General features: G+C 41.5%; 1 protein-coding gene across 1 annotated transcript in view; it reads left to right on the top strand.

Annotated features, from left to right (window-relative positions):
• Positions 1-344: 344 nt before the first annotated feature.
• The window catches only part of ELF2 (E74 like ETS transcription factor 2), a 70813-nt gene continuing 49112 nt past the window's right edge, over positions 345-22045 (top strand). Inside the window, exons 1-2 of the mRNA XM_075257488.1 lie at positions 345-611; positions 9777-9855. The gene's annotated coding sequence lies outside the window, so the exon portion shown is untranslated. The remainder of the gene's footprint in view (positions 612-9776; positions 9856-22045) is intronic.

Below are 22045 nucleotides of genomic sequence, written 5' to 3'. Positions count from 1 at the left end.
CTCTGCATAGCCACTGGTTGAGGGTAGTGCTGTGGCAGATAAACAGATGAAGTGACCTTCACCCCCTTTACTTTCGGCATTGGAGGGGCCCCACACTGTTCAGACACGGCCATATTAATTGGATGACACCATATGGCGACACAGAATAAAGCTGAAGTCATCTTCATGTGGTTTATACCAAAGTTTTCTTGTGTCCTGCTCCAGTCTGTGGGGATAGATAAGCCGTGCGCCCTTACACCCCAGCACTACACGTTTAGTCGCGTTACTGTACCCGACTACAGAGGTGTCGGACCTCCCCAGCGGAGGGGCAATGCCGTGTAGTGGCCGCCCAGTACAGTGTGGGGATGACATGTCGTCCCGACTTTACAAAGAGTCCTGAGTGGGTTTCCCTCCAAGTCCGTAGCCCCGGCTGCGCTGAGTAGTCGGTGAGGCAGTGTGCGCTGCCATAGTCCCTCCTCCTCCTCCTGTGACACACTCAGTGTGTATCTCCATTCTGTGTCATCCCCTCCTCCCTGCCTCTCACACACACACTCTCTGTGTTGTCACCGCTGCCACCCCCACTCTCCAGCGGCAGCAGCAGCTCCGTGCCCCGGGACCTCATTCCGTGCAAGGTAAGGGGGAGCCCTACCCGGTCATCGAGTGCGGCGCGGCGCCCTATTTCTGCTCCCTCGTACACGCCTGTGTGATGTAGACACGGGGGAAGCCAGCAGGCAGCGGACATGATGGCAGCTCCCGTCAGCGGTGAACTCCGGGTGCGAGGCTGAGGCTTCTGCCCCTGTGCGGGTCACCTCTCCACCCTGCTTACCCTGTGGGCTTTGTTGCCCTTTAGCCCCGCCGGTGCTCGTCTACTCCCGGCCTCACGTTAAGGGTTAACAGGCCGGGGTCTCTCTCCCTCCACTGCAGACCCTCGCTGCCTGCCATCCTGTGCACTGGGAGAGGAGTCCTGGCTGATGGGGGTGGGTAGCTTTGCTTGGTGTCATTGGGGCCTACATGTTTGTTGTGAAACCTAGTCCAGTGTGCATGGGAGGAGAGAGCCTGGGAGAGTTGCAGCAATCCCTCCCCGTGTAACGTGCTCCCCGGTGGTACGTTGCTTGGCACTCGGTGCCCCCGGTGTGGCTGGCAGGATGTGTGCTGCTGATAAGGCCGGACCCTGCACTGCACCTCACCTATCATGTGACAGCACGGACCCTGAAGTTTGCTGTCACTTCTGCTTCTCACTTGTTTTTAGCCCTGCATCTACTTTCGCTTTTTACATGCACGCCCTGACATGTCTTGTGGGTGCTGGATAGACAAGATAGACAAGGACCCACAGTAGTAGGAACGGTGCCAGGCAGATGGGGCAGTGCCAGGCTGCTGTTTACCTGCCCTTCTGCCCCATACCTTTACACATACTGACAGATTCCTTGTTACTGCAGGATGTCATAATATACCGTACAACATGGCCCATCAGAAGTGGGTCAAAAGAATGTGACCATTGCTGGTGGTCCGATGAATCGCAGAGGTTTCAGCTGATGTTTATTCCGTGTCAGTGACTCTCTTAAATATTTGTAAATGGAAATGCATTGTATAACCAAATACTTCCACCCAGTGGTGAATGCACAGAACCAGGCCCTCATTGACTTCATGAAGCTCATTGGTTTGCTGTCACATGAGGTGCTATTTGTACAACAGCACCAGTTTTGGTTTACATACAGTTTAGGCAAATCAAGTTGACTAATGGGGCAATGGTGCTGCTGTGACTACTGGATGCATTTTGGGGCTTTGATATAACTGGGGGGAGGGCTGATGTGACTAAAGGAGAAAAGCTGGACAGGCACTGCTCTGGTTACTAGAGAGGACAGGACAGATACATTTTGGGGACCATTTCCATTAAGGGATGCTAATATCAACACCTTAAAGAGCAAATCCATACACTTTTACCCTCCTTACCTCTAGTACGGCATTATGAGGAGCATTGTCATAAAGCATCCTTGCATAAAGGTTGCATAAACCTTAGATGGCTGGTTCTTGGCCCTCCTGCACATCAACATGTTTGCGTGTTTACTGCTGTACAACAGTTGGGGTTCTTAGTGGGTACTATGGCAATTATAGTGGTACCTAATCCGAAACCAAAGCTTAATTTTCAGTACATTCCTAGAGCTGTATTTAAAATAAGAGGGCATACATTAGTGTATAGGATACTATGTATCTCACACACACAGTTCACTCTTCTCTGTGATGAAGCACAGTGGGCACATTTAGATTTTTTTCTAAAACCTCGTTCAGATGTCGATTTGTTTTGGGTTTTCAGGATGGGTTCTGCCTGTACAGTCTGAAACAAAGTGCAATGAAAGGCTAGTAAATGGGTTTTACAAAATGCCATTTATACCCTGGGTTGGCAACCTCTATTGTGCCTATTAATAAAAATATTATTATTATTATTATTATTATGGTGCTATATAAAACATTTGGAGGTTTACATACGGTACACAAAATATACATACAAATATAATACTAAAAGTGACCAACTAGCACAGTGGGGTAGAGGGACCTGACTACAAGGGCTTACAGTCTGAGGGAAGAGGGATAGAGACAGAAGGTGAGGGGAGAGGCTGTACAGATGGTGATGTGGTGGCAGTAGTGTTAGTGGAGGTTGTAGGCCTTCCTGAATAGGTGAGTCTTCAGGGCCTTCTTGAAGCCTGTGATTGTGGGGGTCAGATTTATGTGTCTTGGTTCTGAATTTCAGAGTATGGGGGATGAGCAGGAGGAATCTTGGAGATGTACAATGGTGGCACATGAGGCATATTGCCTTGGCACAGCCAGAGCCAGTCTTAGGGGTGCGCCATTAAATTTTTATCAAATTTAATATGCAACAAACTATGCATCTAATTAGTTACATAGGACCATTACATGCAAAATATGATATAAATGAACCATTTTGTTTTGAAGCTGGAGTTGGTAGCTTTCTTTTATACTCTGACTCTACCCAGTATTGGCCCCAACCATAACTCTGATTCCACAGAACTGGCTGTTGGCCTCAGCATTTTGGTGATTTTTTAAAATAAAGATATGTGCCTCTGTTATTTATTTTTTTTTGTTGCAAAATTGGTCTGTAACTCAATGAGGTGGTAACATTGTGGTTTCCTTTTAGCAGCGTGCTATAATTCATAATTCATTGTGTGTTACCGCCCACTTGTCTAAGAGACCCAGCTTAATATATACAATAACTGTGCTTATTTCCAATAGCGGTGTCACCATATCTCCAGCCATATACATCTTCTTCTTTTTTTTCCTTGGCAATCTGAGCATCTGATGAAGGTCTGTTCCAGACTGAAATGTTACATTTTTGTTATGGATTACACTTCAATAAAGTATGAATTGTTTGCATTAGTACAACCTCAATTCTGGACCTTTGTCCATTCTAAAGAAATAAGGCATATTATTTTTAATGCAAATTGGGATCTGTTAGCCAAGTGTGGGCAGTAACAATGTGGTATCTCTGGGAGGGGGTCTTTGTGTGCTGTGCCATGCAGTGTTATCCTTCGTTTACATCTGTGTTCGGTAATCCGTTTGGGGAGTCCGTATGGGGACCCCCGAACGGAATACCAAATGCAACTGCAAGCGCTGTGCAGTAAAAGCACGCAGACCCCATAGACTATAATGAGGTCTGTGTGCTTGCTACATGCTGCCCACACAAATCATGCGGGCAGGAAAGTAGATTGTGACCTGCTTTCCTGTCCGCATGATCCCTGCAGAGATCTGGTGGCAAGCACATGGACCCCATTATAGTCTATGGAGTCCGTGTGCTTTTACTGGCACACCGCTTGCAGCTGCGTTCGGTGTTCCGTCCGGGGGGTTCTCATGCGGAATCCCCAGGATGGAATCCAAATGCAGATGTGAACGAGGGCTTACTGCCCACTTGACAAGTAGACCCTAATTTGTATCAACACTGAGAGAGCCTATATTGTTAGAATGTCTGAACGGACAACAGAACACCAAAATGCTCAGGGTGACAGTGCCTGTAAGAGGATGTATGCAATTGGATTTTTTCAGAGCTAGTGACAAGTCCACTTTAACTATATGGCAGTGGCTTTCTGGTGCCAAAACGTAGAATTTTTAATAAAGACAGATAGATAAGTTGATTCTTTCTTCACGTGTTGGATGCATGGACTCTTGCTCTGGTCTAGCTACCACAGTTGTATACTGTACTTTTATTGCTCCCCCCCCCCCTATTTCCACTTTCTTCACCATCTACCTTATCTGATATCTCCATAGCCTTGTAAAATGTTATGTGTAATTTTTCCATCAAGGTTTTTCATCTTCACCCTTGTGGATTGTTGAAACAGATAAAGGTGAAGAAACCCTATGTAAGGCAGCTTATTGGGGGATAAGGTCTGTCTGCTGAGGTTGCTGGAATTTCCGATTATCTCATGCCTTAAAGCTGCTCCATGAACATGTATTATTCACTGCAGAATAAAAATGGATTCTAATTTGTTTCAGGTAGTTGCATCATGTTTTAGCTTGTGATATTGGTCGTCTTAGCCCCTATGATTATAATGTTATTCATCTACATATGGAGAGTATTTTAGTGGTGGTAGGTTTTTTTTTTTTAATGTATGGCTCTATATTGGTCAACTTTGGTTTGGTTTTGTTGTTGTAGTTTTTTTAAGCCAAAACCAGAAGAGGATTGAAAGAGAGGAAGTCTCATCTGTCATTTATAGGTTCTCATCCTATCCTATTAATATTATAAATGTGAAAGTTTGTGGGTTTGTGAGTTTGGATGTTCGGATGTTTGTTCCTCAATCACGGAAAAACCGCTCCACCGATTTGGCTGAAATTTTCCACAAACATAGTTAATACACCCGATTGCGCAATAGGCTACTTTTCGTCACAATAGCGCACATACGTTTGTGCCAGGACCCCCACAAAACCCAAACTCACACCACCATCTCTGCAATCTCACACACTTTGGACCATAGCAAGCCACAAAATTCATATTGCCCTCTACAGCCTCGCCCCTAACCCCACACAATTACATATACATATACTTTACCACTTTGCCCCTCACCTTAACGATACTCCAGGAGGCTCTTTTTAACACTCTGGAGCAGCCATGTTTGCCGACCCCCACCGCTCTGACAATCTGCGACACCGCCCACCCATGTCAATACCCCTAGGCAGTCTAATAAATGCAAAAAAAAAGTTTAAAAAAGTAAAAAAATATATAAAAAAAAATAATACAAAGGATTAAAAATTCAAATCACCCCCCTTTCCCTAGAACACATATAAAAGTAGTTAAAAACTGAAACACATACATGTTAGGTATCCCCACGTCTGAAATCGCCCGCTCTACAAAGCTATACAAATATTTTTCCTGTTTGGTAAACGCTGTAGCGGGAAAAATGGTCAAAAGTGCCAAACCGCCATTTTTTCACTGTTTTGATTCTGATAAAAATTTGAATAAAAAGTGATCAAAGCAATAACATTTCCCGAAAATGGTAGAACTACAACGTACACCTGGTCCCGCAAAAAAAAAAGACGCCCTACACATCCCCGTACATGCACGTATAAAAAAGTTACGGCTGTTGGAATATGGCGACTTTTCAAAAAATAATTTTTTTTTTTTTTTAATGTAGATTGTGAGCCCCACATAGAGCTCACAATGTACATTTTTCCCTATCAGTATGTCTTTGGAATATGGGATGGAAATCCATGCAAACACGGGGAGAACATACAAACTCCTTGCAGATGGTTTTGTGCCCTTGGTGGGATTTGAACACCAGGGCTCCAGCGCTGCAAGGCTGCAGTGCTAACCACTGAGCCACCGTGTGGCCCCTCAAAAAATAATTTTTAAACACAGTTTTGGATTTTTTTTAAGGGGTCAAAATGTGAATAAAACCATATAAATTTGGTATCCCCGGAATTGTAACGAAACACAGAATACAGGGGACATGTCTTTTTGGTTGCACAGTGAACGCCGTAAAACCAAAGCCCATAAGAAAGTCGCAGAAATGCATTTTTTCTTCAAATCCACCCCATTCTGAATTTTTTCCCTGCTTCCCAGTACATTATATACAATAAATAATGGTAGCATCATGAAGAAAAATTTGTCCCAGGAAAAATTAAGACCTCATATGGCTCTGGGAGCGGAGAAATAAAAAAGTTATGGGGTTTAGAAGGAGGGGAGTCAAAAACGAAAATCAAAAAATGCCATCGGCCGGAAAGGGTTAACTTCAAATACTTCTGTCCCAAAGTCACTATGTAAAGTTTCTCACAACACCGTATAGCAGCTCAAATACAAATTAGCTTCAACACAAAAGTCTCACGTATTTTCTGAATTACAGCAAAAACAAGATACAAAGTTACATTTCATATCCCATACCTTATACACACTACAAAAACCTTACCCGCGCCTGTATATACCCACTTCTACAATCACCGCAGACCAAGTCGCAGGTACCAGCTAGTCCTTTATAAAGAGTACACACGATACAGCACTGGTTACATCCATGCTGTATCCAAAGTCCCACCCATCAGTGGTGCCCAAAACAATGTGTGGCCATTGGCCACTGTAGGTGGGCAGATCTATAGAAATGGCGTTATTTCTACACACTCTCAGGGCATATGGGGCATATATGAGTAAAGATAATTGATAACAATACAGACTGTAAAGATGAGAAGTAATGGACTGTCTCATGATATCAACCCCTTACATAATAGAAGTGGCCTCACAACCAGCTATTGTCATTGGTTTGGCTTTTCTAACCCCCAGCGGTGATAGTCGAATAAGTGGTCGACTATTCATGGCCAAGCTTGGCCTAAAAGAGTGATCGGCATTCTAAGGGTATGTTCGCACAATCTTCATGATTTGTACTATGAGATATTGCACGTAAACTGTATGAACTAAAAAATCTCTAGTTCTGAATACGCCCATATTAAAGGCCTATTTACTGGCAATTATTGTTATGAGTCCTTCATTTCTGAGGAGATACAATGATACAGTCTTCTGGTCAGTAAAAATGGCAGGGATTGATATTCGTGTGTCATCCATGGTTTTTAGTGACCCATACATTGAAAATGAATTGACAGCTCCACCAGTACGGACAGGTATAAGACCTGTTCCATAAATTGTGGCTCTTCAATTCGGCCTGGACATACAGCCACAAAAACTATGGCTGTGTGTTTGGGCCCATTGCAATGTATGGGTCTGTACATTTATTTGCAATTGCGGATAAAATTACGGTCGCATGCATGAAGGTCTTATTTAGTGAACATGTTTTGTTGATGTGAATATTGCAGAAAGCCTTAGGCCCAGTTCACACGGGGCACGGGATGGCGTATTTTGGTTCTGATTCTGACGCGGGAAGCCGCGTCAGAATAGGGCCAAAATGCACCTGCCACGACTGTTGCGGCTTCCGACATTCGCGGGTCTCCGCTCCGGAGAAGGCCCAAATGAATGGGCTTAGTCTGGAGGATGCTGCCGCAAGGCGGACGCTGGGGCTGAATCAACCGCGGAAACCGCCTGAAGAAAGGGCAGCTTGCTTCTTTTTTCCATGAGCAGCAGCTTGCCGCTCACGCAAAAAAGTAAGCTAGCGGTCTACATAGGCCTGTATTGTGAGGGGCAGATTATGACCTGGATTCAGCGCCAAAATCCGCCCCCTCTTGCCCCGTGTGAACGAGCCCGTATATTAAATAAAGATGTGCCTGCTGATTTTCTTCAGCAAGGAGAAAATAATTCAGCATACCCAGAATAAAAGTTTTTGTAAACCCAAGCAATCCATAAAACATGGAAGCCGAAGACAATACACCTTTCTTCACTGCATGTGTATTGTTGTGGTGTTGAAGCAATTGAAGATGATTAAAGATGATTCTGGGAGATTGCCATGTGATGCCTGCTCAGTGGTCATATGGCCTGTTTGCAGCTCATTCCCATTCAAATGAAATGCCATACAATGTACGGCACTGGGTATCGGGCCTCTGCCAAATCTTGGAAACCGCTTTAAAAGTGATTAAAACTTGCTAAGTGAACCATGGATGGAACTGAGATTACCAGGTGTGGTATAAGGACATACTACTAGTTTAATGACCCCTAACCTGTTGACAGGTTCCCTTTGAAGACACAAGCCCTTATAAACTGCAGACTTATTAAAGATACAAAGTATAAATGATAATACATAATTATTCTAAATTTGCTACAATTTACTAAACATATGTCATGTATTTACAAACAATACAAGGATAAATATTTCAGTTAGACTAAGGCCTGGTACACATCTGCATTCGGTATTCCGTTCGGGGGTATGCTTGCAGACCCCCCGAACGGAATACCGAACACATTGACAAGCGGTGAGCTTATGAAAGCACACAGACCCCCTAGACTATAATGGGGTCCATGTGTTTTCCATGTGATGTCCACATGAGTCATGCAGAGAAAAAAGTACTTCATGAACTACTTCCTCTTCGTGTGATTCGTGCGGTCACCACGCGGAAAACACATTACAGTCTATGAGGTCCGTGTGGTCAATGCGTTTGGTATTCCTTTCAGGGGGTCCCCAAGTGGACCCCCTGAACGGAATACCGAACGCAGATGTGACCCAGGCCTAAGTTCAAATCAGTGCCAGAGCTGCCCGGACCAGTGGGACTGTGCTGAAAATGCAGGACAGTCCTGCTCACTCCTGTTAAGCAGAGGGGGCCCTTGGCACCATAGGGCTCACTGCGTATGCACTTTTGCTCTATGGTTAAAGTGACTTTACCTTCAAGAGAAATATTTTACCCTGTATGAATGAGAATTCGTGTCACTTATTTGCTCAATAAACAAGGATACATTCAAGTAGCCCTGATGTATTCTTCTGTTAAAAGGGCTTTGATGACATGAGCTCAATGGCAGCAACCAAAAGTGTATTACAAGCCTTTGATTTCCTATACATGGTCTAAATATTACAACAATATAGTGAATAAATGATACCACCATACCATAATTGAATAATACAGCTCTGCCTTCCACAAACTAAATATTACCATCATACAGTGAATAAATGATACCACCATAGCATACTTGAATAATACAGCTGTCCCTTCTGCGTCATGACTTCACTCTTTTGGTTTTGAGATATTGCGGATATAATTTTTCAATATTTGAGGCCATCTCATTTATGCTAATTTTTCAGACGTGGAAGGGATGCTAGTACCATCATACTATGACCGGATATCCAAACCATACCATTGCTGGTCAACACCATCTTACTATAATTTGATGATACTACCTTACTTTAACTGAACGCCCACCACAAAAAATATAATGAGGGCCTATGTGTGACATATACCACTATATGTGATACTTCAGGCTATTACTATTGATGCATAAGTTGGGAAATTAACCTGGTTTATGCAGTGAACATGAAGAGAAAATGTGAGGGGAACAGAGCATTACATTTGTGTCTCATAGAGGGGATCCAGGGGGTAGGACTCTCTTCTTTGACGTCAATTTGTTGCATTAGATAAAAGACAATCCCTTGAATTATTACTATTCTGTATGGCCACTTCCATTGGTCAGAACAGCTGTAAGCTTTAGCACTAACAGCATATAGCCATATAGCACTTTTGCAATTATCTTGCAATGTATGCGCTTTTTCACAAATCAGACTCCTGGCCTATCCTGGAACACTTTATGAGCTCAGCATGCATACCTAGCTTTAGCAAGAGGATTCTTGCATTGGGCATTTTCGTGTATCCTGATGATTTAGCGTTTTTATTATAGTACAGAAATCTATAAATGACAGGCTCTCGTCTTTTATTAGGTATCCTTTTATGGACTTTTTGGAACGTATCATTAGTGTCAGCCTGAAGACTCACCAAGAACACTCAAACACAGCCCTGGTAAGCTGAAAAGCAACAGTTTATTTTGTCTTTCATCCCTTGTCGATAACATCTGTGTATGAATCAAGGACTTCAATGTCAAGGAAACTCACAACTAAAATGAGTCAGTGCCAGCTTTTCAGTGTGTATTCTCCTGCCGACATTGATTGTCATCATGTATTCCATTCTGTGCATAGAATGCTAGAACTTGGGTTACTGAGTGGTTTTATGCCTTAGTGTTGTGGTGTTTTTCTGTTTTATCATTAAGTAATTTATTGAAGTTTTATATAAGAACAAAAATAAAACAAAGCAAACAGAGTTTCAACTAAGGTGGTACATGGGAAAGGAGGGGAGGAGTGGGGAGAACAAGGAACATCAGGGGGACAACAGGGAACGGCTTGGGGCGGAGTAATGAAGGCTCTGTCATAGCAGAATCAAACAATAAAAACAACAACAAAAATAAAGGTAAATGTAAATCGTACTAGTAAAATAGAAAGTAAGAAAGGGTAGGGGGGAGGTTAAGGAGACACAGAGGAGAAGGCAGACTTGTTTCAATTCTGCAAGCAAGTTTTTCATGCTGCAAATAAACAAGACCTCCTGAAGTCAAGACAACAGAGAGGGGGTATCTGGGATTTCCACAATCTAGGGATAATGGACCTCACCGTCACTAATAGGAGGCTTATGGGTATGTTTCCTAAATTTGTATGGAAAGGAGGAGAGGAGCAGCGTCATCGACCAGAGCGATGCCAGGGACCGTCCAAATAATGCGACGGACCTCTGACCAAAAGGGGCAGTAGAGTGTACATCCCCACCAGATGTGCGTCTTTGTGCCCTGGTCAATTTTACATCTCCAGCATTGATCTGAGGTGAAGGGGTAGATTCGTTTCCTGTGCCTTACAAGATATAGAGAACATGTGGCACACCTGGAAAGCTGCGGACCACACATCTGGTGAGAACGAGACCTCCAGTTTCCTCTCCCAGCCATGTTTTATGATTATTAGCACTCTTCTATGTTGCATTAAAAAAAAATTAAAGGTGAAAGAAAATGTGTCACCGGAAAATGACTGTTTTTCAAGTTTTATGTTAAACATAGTTTTAAAGAATTGTTGGCTGTTTTTTTTTTTAAATTTTTTTCATGTTATCTATCATTTGAAAAAATCCTGCAGTTTTGACAGTGCCCACTAGGTCATATAACATGCTAACACCTCCTGTTTGAATTTCTTTGTAGCAGTCACATAATAATAATACATTTTATTTATATAGCGCCAACATCTTCTGTAGCACTTTAACCTAACTTCTAAGCACACCAGTGATGACAGCTATCATGTATGGATAAGACCCAGAATCCATCAGTCACAATTGGTGATTTCCCGTCTTATCTACTCCCCTCTCTAGTCAATCACCTCTGCTCAGGTCACAGAGCATGCCTAGAAAACTCTCCCAATCAAGTCCATAGGGTTTACTCCAGACCATTGTGTCTATGGCCCACGGTCTACACTAGTAGTTATGCTGTGTAACATGGTGGAGCCCGGAGAGAACAAGAATCTATGGTAAGGATCAGATAGAAGAAAGAAGGATGGCAGTTTTGTACTACTGACAAAGTGAGGGCTTCAATGTAACTACTTGCAGCCAAGAACTACCTGAGCATCAGGCTAAAGCAATGTCTGCAACTGTTGTACAAAGCCAGTACAGCTGTTTTATGCCAAGAGGAAACTAAAACCACAATGCCCCCTCCTAAAAAAGCAGGAATATAAATGGATTGGCAATTGTTGCATATATCATGTGGAAATAATTTTCTGTTTAACTCTTTAATAGAAGGTGTAAAAAATAGATTGCAAAAACAATCTCACGGAATTGCATGTAAATAGTATAGACTCCTATTCTATTGGGCTTTCAGTCTGTGATGCCAGTCAGTACTTTCTACCAGCAGAGCTTGTATCTGTTGTGAATGATGCTTTGTGCTTTCTATTTACATTGTGTTTCATGCTTATGTAATGTGTTTAGTGGAGGGAGCCATTGCTTGGTTACTTTCTCAGATTAACATGGATTAGAGTACAATGAGCAGTAACATGTAAGCTGATGTGCAGGGGTATTTCTGTAATTCTAGAACAGCCGCCTATGGCTGCGGCCATTGCAGCTGTAGTTCTGGGAGCAGCGGAGAAGAGCTCTGTGCTTTGTTGAAGTTGCTGCCTTTCCTGTTGGCTTTGTGTCAGTTGCTGTTGTTCCAGATACATGTTGTTATATTTTCCAGATACACATTATAAAGGAGCTTTCTGCAGAACGCTGGATATATATATACATATATATATATATATATATATATATATATATACTGTTATTGCTGCTGATTTTAAGAGCTTCATTTTGTACACTGCTAATCTGGCGACTCTGGCATTTGTCACAAGGGCTTGTCTGTTTGAGAATAATGGTTTGGTGGTGTGAGTGCTCATGTATTTTATAAGAATGGATTTTAGAGTGCTAGTAATCCTCTTAAGAGAAATAGTATGAAATGTAATGATATAATGTTCTCGCTGGTAGTGACTGTGCTCAGATAAAACATGCAGCTGTACTTATACAGTGACTGTCCTTTCAATCTCATTTTGCAAATGGTTCAGGTGAATGTAAGAAACATTGTTATGTCTTATCAAATGAAAAAGTGTTCCTATTTGCTGTTTATAAACCCCTGGTAATTTCTCATTTTACTGAGAGATCTGTCCTCACTGTGATGAGGGGTATAACTCACTCACAGATCAGGTTATATAGGAGTCTATGGAGAGGGGAGGAGAAAGAAGAGCTCAGTGAGTAAGAAGCAAGAACAGAAAAACAAGCTGCTGGAGGGCATGGTGAAATTTGTTTCTTTTATAAAACTTTTTATAACTTTTTTTCAGTGGGTCTTATCAGGAGTGAACAATATAGACTTGAATAAAGCTCTGGTGAGAGATCTGAGTGTTATCCTGTTTCTCTCTGCTTCTCACTCCTTTTCCCACTTCCCTCTACATAGAGGTCTATGAACTGTAACTTCTAGTCAGTGTAGGCCGATCTCTCTGTGAATTGAGCTGTGCACTAGGCAGTAGCGAAGCTGGTAACAGCAGAAAGGAGCAGCCGATAAGATATGTTACAAAGTTTCTTTTATTCACCTGACTTATTCATTTACAAAAAATACATGAATCAACAGTTTCTTTTCAAAGGGAGTCCGTAACCATGAAACTAAGGTTATGTTCACACCTGCACATATATTCTGTTCGGGGTTTCTGTCACCAAATGTGCTTAAAAAATGTGGAGAGAAAAGTCCTGCCCAGGTGGACCCCATTATAATCAATGGGGTGCTCAGGTTTCCGTGGGTAACCACTTTTTAAGCGGATTCATTTTCTGTTCTTCACGTTTCTAAGGCTCCGTTCCCACGGAGTAACGCGCTGCTCAATTAGACACATATACACATGTCAGAGCGAGGCGCTTCAAAACAGATCCCATTGATTTCAATGGGTGCTGGCTAATGCACGTAACACATTGAAATCAATTGGTTACAAAGCCTCCCATTGATTTCAATGTGTAGTGCGCGTAAGCCGGCACCCATTGAAATCAATGGGATCTGTTTTGACGTGCGAACAGAGCCTTAGAAGCCTGAAGAATGGAAACTCGAACACAAGTGTGAGCCTAGCGTAAGCATCAAACCTGACACAGCGCATGTTAGAAGACATTATGTTGAGCACCATCATAACTTAGTCAAAAAGATTAACCATTTGCTTGAAATAGAAATATGCAAATGAGGCTCAAGTGCAGTGTGGGTGTGTCAGAGCTTCAGATTTGCTCACCATTGCACTTGAGCATCATTTGCATATTTCTTATAACAGCCATTTCAAGGAGATGTGCATCTATTGGACTATTATAGGTAAGATGGTGCTCAGTACAATGTCCCCTACGTTGTACAGTGACTGGTTTGATATAAAGTTTCCTGGTGACTGACTTCCTTTAATTCATTAATTTTGTGTAGCAAAGGCCCTTAAGATCATTGTACCCATGACCAGTGTTTTTTGTTGCTTATAATCTGTGCACCCATTGTTTTCAATAAGGCTTCTGGAAGGATATACTGTAGGTATATTAGCTTATAGAGCTACTTTACATATAACCTACTAGGCGCCATATCTTTTGAAGAGGTGGATGGATTAAAAAAAAATCCCACCACATTTATTAGGAGCATAGTGACAGTGAAATACAGAATGTCATTTAGCATTTGATGACATGTCCTCTTTAAAATCACTTTGTGCGGTACATTGGCGAACAACCATGAGAGATGCCGAGCGATTGCATGTATCTGTGTGTGCATCTATCTATATACAGTCTGTAATACAGAGGTAATGTAAACCTATAAATCGATTCACATGGGAGTATAAACACCAGTGCATTTTAATAATGCAGAATGGACTTTGTGGATCGAAAACACTCAATAAAATCTATGAAGACTGATTAAAGGGGTTGTCCGAAAAAGTTTAATTGTATAATAGGGCTCCTGAAAGGGATATAAGCATAAAAAATAAATAAATAAATAAAAAAAAACTTTACTCACCTCCCCTGGAGCCCACATTTGAAGCGGCGGCAGGTCTGGTCTTCAGTTTATACAGTCCTATGAAAAAGTTTGGGCACCCCTATTACTCTTAATCATTTTTAGTTCTAAATATTTTGGTGTTTGCAACAGCCATTTCAGTTTGATATATCTAATAACTGATGGACACAGTAATATTTCAGGATTGAAATGAGGTTTATTGTACTAACAGAAAATATGCAATATGCATTAAACCAAAATTTGACCGGTGCAAAAGTATGGGCACCTCAACAGAAAAGTGATATTAATATTTAGTAGATCCTCCTTTTGCAAAGATAACAGCCTCTAGTCGCTTCCTGTAGCTTTTAATCAGTTCCTGGATCCTGGATAAAGGTATTTTGGACAAACAATTCAAGTTCAGTTAAGTTAGATGGTCGCCGAGCATGGACAGCCCACTTCAAATCATCCCACAGATGTTCAATGATATTCAGGTCTGGGGACTGGGATGGCCATTCCAGAACATTGTAATTGTTCCTCTGCATGAATGCCTGAGGATTTGGAGCGGTGTTTTGGATCATTGTCTTGCTGAAATATCCATCCCCGGCGTAACTTCAACTTCGTCACTGATTCTTGAACATTATTCTCAAGAATCTGCTGATACTGAGTGGAATCCATGCGACTCTCAACTTTAACAAGATTCCCGATGCCGGCATTGGCCACACAGCCCCAAAGCATGATGGAACCTCCACCAAATTTTACAGTGGGTAGCATGTGTTTTTCTTGGAATGCTGTTTCTTTTTGGACGCCATGCATAACGCCTTTTTTTATAACCAAACAAACTCAATTTTTGTTTCCAAAATGAAGCTGCCTTGTCCAAATGTGCTTTTTTATACCTCAGGCAACTCTATTTGTGGCGTACGTGCAGAAACGGCTTCTTTCTCATCACTCTCCCATACAGCTTCTCCTTGTGCAAAGTGCGCTGTATTGCTGACTGATGCACAGTGACACCATCTGCAGCAAGATGATGCTGCAGCTCTTTGGAGGTGGTCTGTGGATTGTCCTTGACTGTTCTCACCATTCTTCTTCTCTGCCTTTCTGATATTTTTCTTGGCCTGCCACTTCTGGGCTTAACAAGAACTGTCCCTGTGGTCTTCCATTTCCTTACTATGTTCCTCACAGTGGAAACTGACAGGTTAAATCTCTGAGACAACGTTTTGTATCCTTCCCCTGAACAACTATGTTGAACAATCTTTGTTTTCAGATCATTTGAGAGCGGGCTGTCCATGTTCGGCGACCATCTAACTTAACTGAACTTGAATTGTTTTGTAGAAAGAAATGGTCCAAAATACCTTCATCCAGGATCCAGGAACTGATTAAAAGCTACAGGAAGCGACTAGAGGCTGTTATCTTTGCAAAAGGAGGATGTACTAAATATTAATGTCACTTTTCTGTTGAGGTGCCCATATTTTTGCACCGGTCAAATTTTGGTTTAATGCATATTGCGCATTTTCTGTTAGTACAATAAACCTCATTTCAATCCTGAAATATTACTGTGTCCATCAGTTATTAGATATATCAAACTGAAATGGCTGCTGCAAACACCAAAATATTTAGAACTAAAAATGATTAAGATTAATAGGGGTGCCCAAACTTTTTCATAGGACTGTAGGTTCCAGGGCCGTTTGTGTCAGATGATCGCTTCAGCCATATGTAATTGGTTGCTGACGTCATCCAGGGGACCTGTGTACAGAAGACTGGAGCTGCCATTTTTCTATGTTGATGGCCCTTTAACAGTCCTAGTAAACAATTAAAACAAACCCTTTAAAAAACAGATTTAGACATATTTGATTTTGTGTTAGTATGTCAAGTGTTTTGTCTGCATTTCATCTATTTTTCAATGTGCTTGTATCATGTAGTTCAGTTTTCTGCATTGATGAATTTTTGATTAGTAAGATTCTATTCATGTGAATAATGTTTACGACCAAGTCACAGCCATCACATGGCTGAATTAAAATCAATTCCTCTCAGTTGATCTATTCATGCAACCTATTTTTACTAGTTTTCACAGATTAAAATTATGTGGGATGTGTGGAAATGCGTGTCACATATTATATACTTATCCTCCATGCTTCTTCCGGCGAGTCGGCTCCTCTTCTACTGCTCCTGTTCTCTGCAGCGATGATCCACCTCTACTGCGCATGCGTGGAGTGCCAGTAGAGGGGAATTAGTGGCGACGGCACGCACTTTGGAGAAGAGTGCGCACCCTGTTGCATCATTACATAAAGAGGAGCTGTGTCGCCGGAAGAAGCCTGGATGGTAAGTATAATGGGGTGGATGGGGGTGGGGGGTGGAGTAGCAGTGATGATCAGTTTCCAGGAATGGGGATGTAGGGATTTCTAGTTATCCCAGACAACCCCTTAAATGACTTGGGCAAGCAGCATTATAGAAATCTGCTCTACTTTGGTTAGACCTTTAACCATAATTTTTTATGCATTTTTTTGCATAATGTTACGTATGCTGCAAAATTGCATAAATGCAGTCATGTGTGTAAAATTTAGTGATCATTATTTTTCCTACCAAAGTATGAATTCTGTGGTACCAGTGTATTACAACATGCACTTCCCGCTCAATAATATAGCTTCCAGTAGCCAGATTCTACTAGAACAGCGGATTTGTGTTGTCCTAAATCAATTTTTCATATCTATGGGGGTTTGACAACTTTTTATCCATCTATCTTTTAAAGGGGTGTTCCCATCTCAAGGATGCTATCTATACTGGTAGCTTATGTAAATTAAAGACTTTTCCTAAATATATTGCTTTAGAAATGCTGCTTTGTTTTCCTGCTAAGTGACCTTATTCCTTCCATTGTTTACACAGCGTTACCATAACCATGGACCTGTGAGATAGGACAAGTGACATTGTTCTGCCAGCAGGACAATCATTTCAGATAATTGCAGTTTTCTGATAAAGCCAAGTCTTTGAGGGGCCACACGGTGGATCAGTGGTTAGCAATGCAGCGCTGGAGTCCTGGTGTTCAAATCCCGCCAAGGGCATAAAACCATCTGCAAGGAGTTTGTATGTTCTCCCCGTGTTTGCATGGATTTCCATCCCATATTCCAAAAAAGACATAATGATAGGGAAAAATGTACATTGTGAGGTCTATGTGGGGCTCACAATCTACATAAAAAAAAAAAAAAAGAAAAAGCCAAGTCTGTCAATGTAAACACATACATAACACTGAGTCCATTCTGTACAAGTATGTGCATATTATCTGATCTGCATAAGTATATCCCGTTCAGCAAGTGTGGAGGGAGAGAAATACAGGAAGTGAGAAGAAGAAACATCAGGCAAAGCTGGGGAAAAACCCTTTAAGCTTTAATATAGCTCTGTCAATGGAACCATAAAAAAAGTTATCGTTCTCAGAATATGGTGATACAAACAGAATTATTTTTTTACAAGTATTTTTATTGTACAAATGTAGTAAAACATAAAAGAGCTGTATATTTGGTATCACCATAATTACGTTTCGTGTAATTTATATTGCACAGTGAATGCCGAAAAAAAATATAAAACAAAAATTTTAGGAAATGCTTAAAAGAAGGAAATAAAAGGGATTGTCCAGGAATTTCAGAAATCTCATAGAAGGCAGGGAAAAAAAGAAGAAAAAGAACAATCATACTTGTCTGTCCCCAGTGCGCTGTTGTCCGCTGAAAATCCTGCCGGAAGTCCTGCCTCACACATTACCCCTGAAGCCAATCAGTGGCCACAGGAAAGGAACAGGTGACGCATATAAGTGACCCCACTGGTTCCTCTCCTGTGGCCGCTGATTCGCCCCAGTGGTGTGCGGTTCAGGTCTTCTGGCCTCCTGGATTTATGAAATTTATCCAAGGTTTTTTTTTTGTTTTTTTTTTAACATTACATAGATCTGAACAGTGCCATTAAAAGTACCACTTGATGCACCAACAACAAGCCCTCATATGGCTGCAGAAACAGAAGAAAAGTAAAAAAAAAGGTTATGCAGGGATGAAAAACCTTTTACTTCATAAAGGTCAAACTGCATGTGGAGGCAAAGGGTTAAAGACACAGATACCATAGCTCCAACAATAGAGACATTTATTTGGGCACCATTTTGAATACTTTGTTGCAGACGACCTTCATATTATTGGCAGAACTTGTCCCTGCAGCGTTGGCGATAAGCTGGCATTGTGGCAGTATGTTGTGTGTCCAGCGTATTAGACGCCTTTATCCTGTGTATACTTGCTGCTGCAATGTGATGGCTGAATGTAGGAAGTGTGGAGCCAAACAGGAAGATTACGGGTTGCCTGGTAACAGCATAGGTAGGGTGTGGAGGCATATGTAGTTGTGATGCCGGAGCTCCCTCCATGCAGCCTTTCCATTACTCATCCCTCACTCCCAAGTTAACACATTCATTCTGCACATCTGTCCTCCCGAGGGCTGGATCTAGGCCAGCCTCTAACAATGGCTCATATTGTGGCTACAAAGAATCCAAGCAGTGTTTAAGAATGCAGATTTATTCTTTCTATTAAGGCGATATTAGAACAGAGTATAATAACTCCATAGTAAGAAGAGGTCAGGAATGACATACAGCTTTTATTTAGGGTTATATAGTAAAAAAAAAAATCCATAAACTTAAATGATTATGTGAAAGCAGGCCCCTTGCTATTTTTATGTCTAAGGTACGGAAACCAAGCTGTGAGAAATGAGTCCATGGGCACGGCACGGCACGGTATGGCTTAAAACAATAAACCGAGCTTTAAACCTTTTGAATTCCCCGCTGGTGTTGGTTGATGTCACTGCGGTGGTGATGTCATATAGCGTGTAACATTACTGCTGAGACTTCTGATTGGCTGCACTGATCACATACTGTGGATATGATGTCAACTTTGAAACCTTGTCAAACACTGTAGTGATGGGGGCAACATGGTGGCTCAGTGGTTAGCCTTGCAGCGCTGTAGTCCTGGGTTATAATCCGCCAGGAACAACATCTGCAAGGAGTTTGTATGTTCTCCCCGTGTTTGTGTGGATTTCCTCCCATTGTACAAAAACATACTGATAGGAAAATAAATGTACATTGTGAGTCCTATATGGGGCTCACAATCTACTTAAAAAACAAACAAACAAACAAAAAAAACACTGTAGTGATGTAGCAGGTACAGGGACACTGCTTGCTGTATAGCTGTAACCCAGCAACGATATTATGCAGCTTGGAACCAACACTTTCTGCAAGAGTCATAGAAAACTCTCGATTTTGCCAAATTAACCCCTTAGATGCCACAATTAATAGTGATTATAGTGGCTAAGGGAGAACCCTTACTCTCACCCCTTCACAAGGAGGGTTGTAGGGTTCTGAGGGGTTACCGTGGAAGCTGGAAGGCCTGTCAAAGACCACCTAGTGTTAGGCCCTTCCTTTAACCAATTTATGATTGCCTATGGGCAAATAAACGTGCTACAAGTATACAGTACATCATGCTACAAGTATGCATCAACGATAAAACTTAACATTTAATGGAATCAAAATTAGAAAAAGGAACCAGTTAAAAGGTATTGTCGCTGTCCCACTAGAAATAGTAGCTGTGCCATAACATAGTCATATATAGATACCTACAACACCACAAATATGTTGTTGTCATTCTATCAATATGTAGGGCTATTTGTAACTTTGCTTAATTGCAAACCGCCAGTGTTAATAATACTATATATCTAACCCTAGTCTTAAAAAATACAAATAGCACTCCACAATAGCAAAAAACAGCAGTTACTGTGGGTTTATTCCATGCAACGTTTTGGTCCTAACAGCAGAGGCCCTTTCTCAACCCTAGTCTTAGAGACCAGTGGACTAGCTAGAGCTATCGTCAGTCACCATGGCTAACCAAGAAAACCTCTGTATAATATGTATCTTCCTTCCGTAATGAAGCCCAAAAGAATGTATTATAAAGAAAGTCTGCATAATACTGATATACATATTGGGCATATACTTAGAGGGATTAGTGCTGAATAAAAATGAGGAACTCCCCCTCCCCCTCCTATATTTTTTATATTTGTAAAATGATCAAAAAGTTATGCATATCATTAAAAGTATTAATAAAAATGACAGCTCTCACTGCAGAAAGAGTCCTCACATAGCTCCATAAAAAAATAAAAGCAGTTATGGGTGTCATTGGTTTATCTGGTGCTGGCGAAATTGTTCATTTGACTAAAAAGACATTTAATTTAGTAAATGTGGAAAAACATAACAAACCGTGTATAAATATTCTATCCTATATTTTACCTGAAACCTATATAAACACACTACAATAGTAAAAAATATGAAATTTGGAATACAGGGATGGGAAAAAAAGTTTTCAGACCTTAAAACTCCAAAATAGGCATCAACCTTAAATAGTCAATAACTTAGTCTTATATAATAGAGCATGTAATTCTGGACAAAAATATAATGCACTTTAATTAAAAATGTTGGTGTTTTCTGCCTGAAAGTTCCTGCCACTTGATGTCTCTCTTCTAGCTAACTCTCTGTTACAATGGAAGGTCTGTCCATAGATACCATTATAAAATTACAGATTCAAAGTGAGCATCTTCACACATTGAGTAGAGATGAGAGTATTGCACACAGCTTTCCCAGCTTCTACACTGCACAGAAGTTTCTCACAGGTCAAAGTGAGTATATGATGTTTGTGTTTTACTGATGACACGTTAGTTATAGACAATAAGTAGCATTGCTTGCTGTGCTGAGATTTATTTTTTTCTGTGTCAGGAAGGTTTTTCACTGCATCATAACCTGGATTTGCAGTTCATTGTCCCTGGATCTCCTATGTTATGGTCACTTGGTCTTCTCTCAACTATTTGTTTGCTATTTTACATATACTTCTGGATTACATGTAAAGAAACCAGTTATTAATAGTAGTAGTTATAATGGATAGATGAGGGGTCCAGACTCTACAAGCCGCCTGCCTTTGACGTAAATGCAAAAAGTTCTGTAGTCATAATGGGGCTATTGTGGCTCTATAGATGAAGGCTTATACAGCCAGAGAACAAGACCCTGCACATATTTCAACTTCTGTAGAAAACTCAGTTACTCTTTAAATTATTCACATATGAAGCAGTGTTGTAGGAGGAACTTGGTAAGAAGGTTGTTGAGATACCAAGTAGCTGAACCTCCATCTATCTGATAATGATGGCTTATCCTAAAGTTAGACCATTACGTTTAACCTTTGACTAGCAGTTGGCAATTAAAGGGGTTGCCTTGGATATTTTATTATTGGTCAGTAGGCCAGGGTAGCTGAAAAATTTAAAAAACAAAACAAAACTTACTCATCTGTCCCTGGTGTCCCAGGCTGCTGTCTGGTTCCCAGGGCTTTTTTGGCAGAAGTCTCTGCCATATGTGATTGGCCTCAGCAGCCTAAGGAAAGAACACGTAATGTTACTCTCGAATGTCACAGGTGACGTCCTGGTTCCTTTACCTAGGCCAATGACTGGCCTCAGTGGTCAGGTGCGGCGGGGACAACCCATTTAACTCTGCAAAAACTACTGGTATGCCCTTCCCAAGATGGTAGCCACAAGATATTGTGAAGCTGCAGGAGGGGGAAAATAACTGTTAGTGACAGCCGGACTTCCCAAAGGGAAGACAGAGACTGGTTATTACCTTCCTTGCCT

This window comes from Leptodactylus fuscus, chromosome 1, assembly GCF_031893055.1.
Source record: "Leptodactylus fuscus isolate aLepFus1 chromosome 1, aLepFus1.hap2, whole genome shotgun sequence".
Taxonomy (NCBI): domain Eukaryota; kingdom Metazoa; phylum Chordata; class Amphibia; order Anura; family Leptodactylidae; genus Leptodactylus; species Leptodactylus fuscus.
This window is presented reverse-complemented; position numbering and strand designations above follow the sequence as displayed.